Genomic DNA, 8,141 nt, shown 5'->3' on the forward strand with positions numbered 1-8,141 from the left:
CTATTCGAGTACCACTCCAGGTTATAAATTGTACAACTCTTCATTCTGCTCCACCACAGAAACCAATGCAATATTAAATTCTTGGTCGGCATTTATTTTACTCACGTAATTAATTATTCAAAACAATGAAACTGATATCGAGAAATAGAATACGTCCTATTTCATAAAACACGTTTCAAGAAGATAAAAATGTTTCATGGGCATGAATCACACTCGTTTAATAGATATGCGGACGTCTATTTGTTTAGCAGTGTTTTATTTCCATGAAACGTGTTTCACGTTTCATGTTTCTTTGGTGTGCGCCTTCGGAAGATAAAAATGTTCCACACGCATGACTTACACTCGTTTCATTGGTATGCGGACTTTTATTTGTTTAGCATTGTTTTATTTTCACGAAACGTGTTTCACGTTTTTTGTTTCATATTTTACGTTTCGTATTTCTTTGATGTGCGGCCTCGCGGCCTAACCTTACACTCGACTGTTGAGAGAGTTGCTTTCACCAATTTCACTAATACCCCAGGCTGTGGGTGAAAAAACGTGATATAATTCAGGAATTTTAAACCTATCAGGTGTTGTAAATGACGATGCCAGGAATAACTTCTACTAAAATGTAACCAAAAATATTGTGCGCTTTTTTTTATATTGCGATTTTCATTTGTTAAATTTGCAATTTTTAAAGATTTTTAATTTTGCAGCTTAGGATATTCATTTTAGAGAAAAACTTTTTAATAGAAAGTTGTAGTGAATTAAAAAACCTACAATTTGAGCTATGATAAGTTTAATTTCGTTTATTGGTTATTGCAAGACAGCCTGCGAAAGTTCCAAAATGGCCGTTTTTTACAATTGCATTATTTATTGTACAAATCATTTTTTTATATTTTTTTAAAGCTTTAAAATGAAGATCTTTCAATTCCAAATAAAAAAAAAGTTGTAAAACCAGATTAACGAATTTGTTGCTTAGATATTATAAATTGTTTATCCCAAGAGGTCAAATGTCGAAGGCTATAACTTTTTGAAAAAAAATCGTAGAGAGTTGGTGAAACATCCAATCTCCTTCTAAAGAGTTATATTTTTATATTCTGATGTAAATAAATGCGTAAAACATTTTTAAACCTCTAATTTTTGGGTTTGAAAATAAGGGGGCAAATTTCGTTATAAACATTTAGAGCTGAAGCGGCCCTGTACATCCTATGAGTTTTTAACTTACAGATTATTGTTGCTGAAGACAAATCTCAGATTTATAAGAAAATAAAAAAAATTCTACGACCAACTGAAGCCGAGATAATTTTTGGGTTTGAAAATAAGGGGACAAATTTCGTTAAAAACATTTAGAGCTGAAGCGGCCCTGTACATCCTATGAGTTTCTAACTTACAGATTAAAGTTGCTGAAGACGAAACGAAGATTTATAAAAAATAAAAATTTTCTACAACCAACTGAAGCCGAGATAATTGTTTTTTTTTTTCTTAAATCGCAGTGCCTTTATTTATAACAATTAAGAAATTATTTTACAGTCATTGACTAAAAAAGGACTTATGTTATCTTAAAATAAAAATTATTATAAAATGTAATTACACTTAATTATTAAAAATTATTTTTAAAATCGGTGCTTTTGCGAGCGGCCGAATTTTGCAAATCGCCCGGCTCGCTTCAAATCCGCGCGCTCGGAAAATTTTTACGTAACTTGTATTAAATTTTTGACAGAAAACAATTTAATAATATTACCATTATAATATACAGTCTGTTTCACACTGTATTTGTTTTTCTTGATAAACTTTTATATGTGAAATCTCATTTCTAAAGAAATAATATTACAAAAATGATACATATGAAATCTATAACTATATTTTTAATTTTCTCATTGGTATATAAATATAATAATAATAATGTTACTTCTTATTATACAATATAAAACTTTGATAGTGACTATCCGTTTTGAATGTTGGCGAACATCCAAAACGGATATCACTACAAGAAGAAAAAGTTTTATATTGTATAATAAGAAGTAACATTATTATTATTATATTTATATAACAATGAAAAAATTAAAAATACAGGGTGTAACAAAAATACAGGTCATAAATTAAATTACATATTCTGGGACCAAAAATAGTTCGAATGAACCTAACTTACCTTAGTACAAATATGCACAAAAAAAAGTTACAGCCCTTTGAAGTTACAAAATAAAAATCGATTTTTTCGAATATATCGAAAACTATTAGAGATTTTTTGTTGAAAATGGACATGTGGCATTCTTATGGCAAGAACATTTTAAAGAAAAATTATAGTGAAATTTATGCACCCCATAAAAATTTTATGGGGGTTCTGTTCCATTAAACCCCCCCAAACTTTTGTGTCCGTTTCAAATAAATTATTATTCTGATGCCATTAGTTAAATTAAATATTTTTAAAACTTTTTTGCCTTTTACTATTTTTTCGATAAGGCAGTTTTTATCGAGTTGCGGCTTCTTTTTTAATACATTTACATAAAAATTTTATGAGCGTTTTGTTCCTTTAAACCCCCCAAATGCTTGTGTACGTTCCAATTAAACTATTACTGCGGTACCATTAGTTAAACACAGTGTTTTTAAAACTTTTTTGCCTCTTTGTATTTTTTTGATAAAGCATCTTTTATCGAGATGTGGCTTCTTTTTTAATATGGTTCAAAATATACCTAAAAATGTAAATCATAAATAAATTTTCATATTATTACCAAGTCTCCATAATCGTACTTTACCATATACAAATATGTATGTGGTGGATTTGACAAATATTCAAATATCTCGATAAGAACTGACTTTTGGAAAAAGTACTAAGAGACAAAAAAGTTTTTAAAAACTTGTGTTTAACTAATGGGGCTACAATAATAATTAAACTGAAACGCACACAAAAGTTTGGGGGGGTTTAAAGGAACCAAACCCCCATAAAATTTTTATGGGGTGTCCAAATTTCATTATGATTTTTTTTTAAATACTACCGCCATAACAATACCACATATCGATTTTTAATAAAAAATCTCCAATAGTTTTCGATATATTGGAAAAAATCGATTTTAATTTTGTAACTTCAAAGGGCTGTAACTTTTTTTCCGTGCATATTTGTACTAAGGTAAGTTATGTTCAATCGAACTATTTTAGGTCCAAGAATACAGGATTAAGTTTATGACCGCTATTTTTGTTACACCCTGTATAGTTATATATTTCATATATTATTATGTATCATTTTTGTAATATTATTTCTTCAGAAATGAGATTTCACATATAAAAGTTTATCAGGAAAAACAAATACAGTGGTAAACAAACTGTATATTATAATGGTAATATTATTAAATTGTTTTCTGTCAAAATTTAATACAAGTAACGTAAAAATTTTCCGAGCGCGCGGATTTGAAGCGAGCCGGGCGATTTGCAAAATTGGGCCGTTCGCAAAAGCACCGATTTTAAAAATAATTTTTAATAATTAAATGTAATTTTATTTTATAATAATTTGTATTTTAACATAATATAAGTCTTTCTTTAGTCAATGACTGTAAAATAATTTCTTAATTGTTATAAATAAATGCACTACGATTTATGAAAAAAAAACAATTATCTCGGCTTCAGTTGGTTGTAGAAAATTTTTATTTTTTTATAAATCTTCGTTTCGTCTTCAGCAACAATAATCTGTAAGTTAAAAACTCATAGGATGTACAGGGCCGCTTCAGCTCTAAATGTTTATAACGAAATTTGCCCCCTTATTTTCAAACCCACAAATTAGAGGTTTAAAAATGATTTACGCATTTATTTACACCAGAATATGAAAATATAACTCTTCAGAAGGAGATTGGATGTTTCACCAACTCTCTACGATTTTTTTTTCAAAAAGTTATAGCCTTCGACATTTGACCTCTTGGGATAAACAATTTATAATATCTAAGCAACAAATTCGTTAATCTGGCTTTACAACTTTTTTTTATGTTTGGAATTGAAAGATCTTCATTTTAAAGCTTTAAAAAATATAAAAAAATGATTTGTACAATAAATAATGCAATTGTAAAAATCGGACATTTTGGACTTTTCGCAGGCTGTTTTGCAATAACCAATAAACGAAATTAAACTTATCATAGCTCAAATTGTAGGTTTTTTAATTTACTACAACTTTCTATTAAAAAGTTTTTCTCTAAAATCAATATCCTAAGCTGCAAAATTAAATATCTTCAAAAATTGCAAATTTAACAAATGAAAATCGCAATATAAAAAAAGCGCACCATATTTTTGGTTACATTTTAGTAGAAGTTATTCCTGGCTTCGTTCTTTACAACACCTGATTGCTTTCAAAAATTCCTGAATAATATCCTGAAATCGACCTATTTTTCACCCACAGCCTGGGGTATAAGTGTATTGGGTTATTAAATTGTAGTTCTACTAATTTTTTGTTCCTTAGTTCCTTGGTAAATGGTAGGTAATAACACTCTACATCCAAAAATGCGTTAAAGTTATTCCGAAAAAATTGATATACAGTATTTCTACTTGGAGCAGAATATTGTTCTTATCTCTTTCAAATTTCAAACCTCAAAATCAGCAGAAACGGTAAACGTTTGTTGAGGAAGACCGGAAAATTAAAAAGGGACAAAACGTGTTTTATAGAGATGCATGCAGTAGCATATTTGTGCTTAAAACGCGATTTATTTTAAACACAGAAGACGGTTTTCTCGGTTAGAGCTTGATAATGCCTCGCAGCATTCCTTGCGATAACTTCAGGAGTTGGAAACAATATTTCTCTAGGATACGTGTCAAAAATAAACAATTTAGACTCAAGGTACAAGGCGATGTTTGCTATTCTAAATCACGAATAAAGGAGTTTTATTTAGCGTTATACAGTAAGTTCATGGAAAACTCGTTTATTTATAATTTTAATAAGAGAAATTTATTGTTCAACTTTTATTATAAAACGTAAAATTCAACAATTTTTGAGGTAATTTTAGTGAAATATGAGATTTGTCAAAAACATGAACTTACAGGAACTCGGCTAAAACAAATATTGACAGTTTGCTTTATAAACTTATGTCCGCAAATGCCTCGTTTCCGAGACGGGGGGTATTAAGATTTTTCTTACAAACTTTACGATTTATTTTATTGCTTTAAAACCGGTCGATATATGCAAATGAAATGTGGTGTGTTTTAAGAGGCAGTTATTGCACATTTTTTGACATACAATTAAGAATTTTATATTCACCATTAGCACACATAAGAGTCATTTACCCGTGTGCGCGCCAATGGTGAATATTAAATTCCTAATTTTATATCAAACAAGCTGAAAATGAACTCCTCATCAATGAACCTAACATTATCATAACGAAAACTTTGTTTATTTACGTATTTTAATTCATAATATGGAAAATTGCTATTAGAAAAATTGTTTAGAATTAAATATTATGTTTTAATGTGCAATTATATCATTATAATTTAAATGTTGTGAACTATAAAGGTACTTTATACAGGGTGTCCCAAAAGTAGTGGAACGGTCGAATATTTCGTGAACTAAACATCGGATCGAAAAACTGAAAAATACGTGTTCAATCATTTTCAAAAATCTATCCAACGACACCAAACACCAACCCCCAGTACACCCCCTGGAGGTGGGGTGGAGGGTAACTTTAAAATCTTAAATGAAAACCCCTAGTTTTTCTTACAGATTTGAATTCGTTACGTAAAAGTAAGCAACTTTTATTCAAGACATTTTTTCGAACTGTGGATAGATGGCGCTATAATTGAGAAAAACGATTTATCCTAATAGCATAGGTAAATTATAGAAACGGTCTAATATCTCGAGAAATACACTTCCAAATGAGAAACCAAAAAAAAAGGTTTTTAATACTTTTCGAAAACCTATCGAACAACACTAAACATGACCCTCCAACCCACTCCCTGGAGGTGGGGTGGGGGGTAACTTTAAAATCTTAAATAGCAACCCCCACTTTTTATTACAGATTCTGATTCGTCATGAAAAATTAAGCAACATTTATTCGAAACATTTTTTAGAATTGTTGATAGATGGCGCTTTAATTGGAAAAATACGATTTATTAGCGCCATCTATCAGCAATTTTAAAAAATGTTTGGAATAAATTTTGTTTAATTTTTCATGACGAATTTGAATCTGCAATAAAAAGTGGGGGTTGCTATTTAAGATTTTAAATTTACCCCCCACCCCGTCTCCAGGGGGTGGGTTGGAGGGTCATTTCTGATGTTTATCGATAGGTTTTCGAAAAATATTAAAAACCTGTTTTTTGGTTTCTCATTTGCAAGTGTATTTCTCGAGATATTGGACCGTTTCTATAATTTACCTATGGTATCAGGATAAATCGTTTTTCCCAATTATAGCGCCATCTATCCACAGTTCGAAAAAATGTCTTGAATAAAAGTTGCTTACTTTTACGTAACGAATCCAAATCTGCAAGAAAAACTAGGGGTTTCCATTTGAGATTTTAAAATTACCCTCCACCCCACCGCCAGGGGGTGTACTGGGGGTTGGTGTTTGGTGTCGTTGGATAGATTTTTGAAAATGATTGAACACGTATTTTTCAGTTTTTGGATCCGATGTTTAGTTCGCGAAATATTCGACCGTTCCACTACTTTTGGGACACCCTATATATAAAGGTACTTGATCGAAACTCATATTTTTTATATACCTCGTATAAAATTAATAAAATTTGATATATGATGGTTGCATCATATCTCTTAGACCAGCGGTTCTCAATCTGTGGTACATGTACCACTGGTGGTACATTTCATTTTTGAGGTGGTACACAAAACGCAAAAACAGTTAATTAACTATTATAGTTAATTAGATCACCTAGTTAGATATGTATTTCAGTTAGGTGGTACCAAAAATAATAAAAAGTATTTGGTGGTACATGACACAAAAAGATTGAGAACCGCTGTCTTAGACCATGAAGAGTGTTCCGTCTCCTTATGATTTAGTTAATTTTTGTTTCGATTTTATTTTACGTGTAGATGCATATCAGAACATTCTTAAAGCTTGGGTAAATTATTTTCCAGAAATCTCTTTAGATTAATATACATTCAACTGAATAAAAATGGTATACATTTTTATTTTATAGTCGTATTACTTCGTAGAGTAACTAGGTGCATTTTTCCGTTGGAACTTTACCAGCTGCAGACGGGGGATGTGAATTGCATAGTGTAGAATTCCTTCTCTCTCGTCTTCACTGCAGCATCCATTTGACTTGCAAATTGTAGAAGTCTTGGAGGTGTCACCAGGAAAGTGTACCAATAAGTTTTCAATTTAAAAATCTTTTAGTAATATTTTTTAATATTTTCAATATTAATAATTTACTATTAGGATTGAAAACTACTTCGTCTTTCAATGCCAGATGGCGCTAGCCACCTACTATCATCACTTCAGTTGCAATGGGTGGGAAAACCTCTCGATACGAATCAGTTAAAATATGGAGAACAGTGCCTCCGTACCTTCCGATGAAGGCTCCAATAAGAGCCGAAAATCGCGGTTCAAGGGACTGGACTGCACTCCGTATTCTAATTGAAAAGTAAGATTGTTTTGCCTTCGCATTGCAACTGAATAAAAATGGTATACATTTTTATTTTATAGTCGTATTACTCCGTAGAGTAACTAGGTGCATTTTTCCGTTGGAACTTTACCAGCTGCAGACGGGGGAAGTGAATTGCATAGTGTAGAATTCCTTCCCTCTCGTCTTCACTGCAGCATCCATTTGACTTGCAAATTGTAGAAGTCTTGGAGGTGTCACCAGGAAAGTGTACCAATAAGTTTTCAATTTAAAAATCTTTTAGTAATATTTTTTAATATTTTCAATATTAATAATTTACTATTAGGATTGAAAACTACTTCGTCTTTCAATGCCAGATGGCGCTAGCCACCTACTATCATCACTTCAGTTGCAATGGGTGGAAAACCTCTCGATACGAATCAGTTAAAATATGGAGAACAGTGCCTACGTTCCTTCCGATGAAGGCTCCAATAAGAGCCGAAAATCGCGGTTCAAGGGACTGGACTGCACTCCGTATTCTAATTGAAAAGTAAGATTGTTTTGCCTTCGCATTGCAACTGAATAAAAATGGTATACATTTTTATTTTATAGTCGTATTACTCCGTAGAGTAACTAGG

The sequence above is a fragment of the Diabrotica virgifera genome, chromosome 9 (genome assembly GCF_917563875.1).
Source record: "Diabrotica virgifera virgifera chromosome 9, PGI_DIABVI_V3a".
In the NCBI taxonomy this organism is placed as follows: domain Eukaryota; kingdom Metazoa; phylum Arthropoda; class Insecta; order Coleoptera; family Chrysomelidae; genus Diabrotica; species Diabrotica virgifera.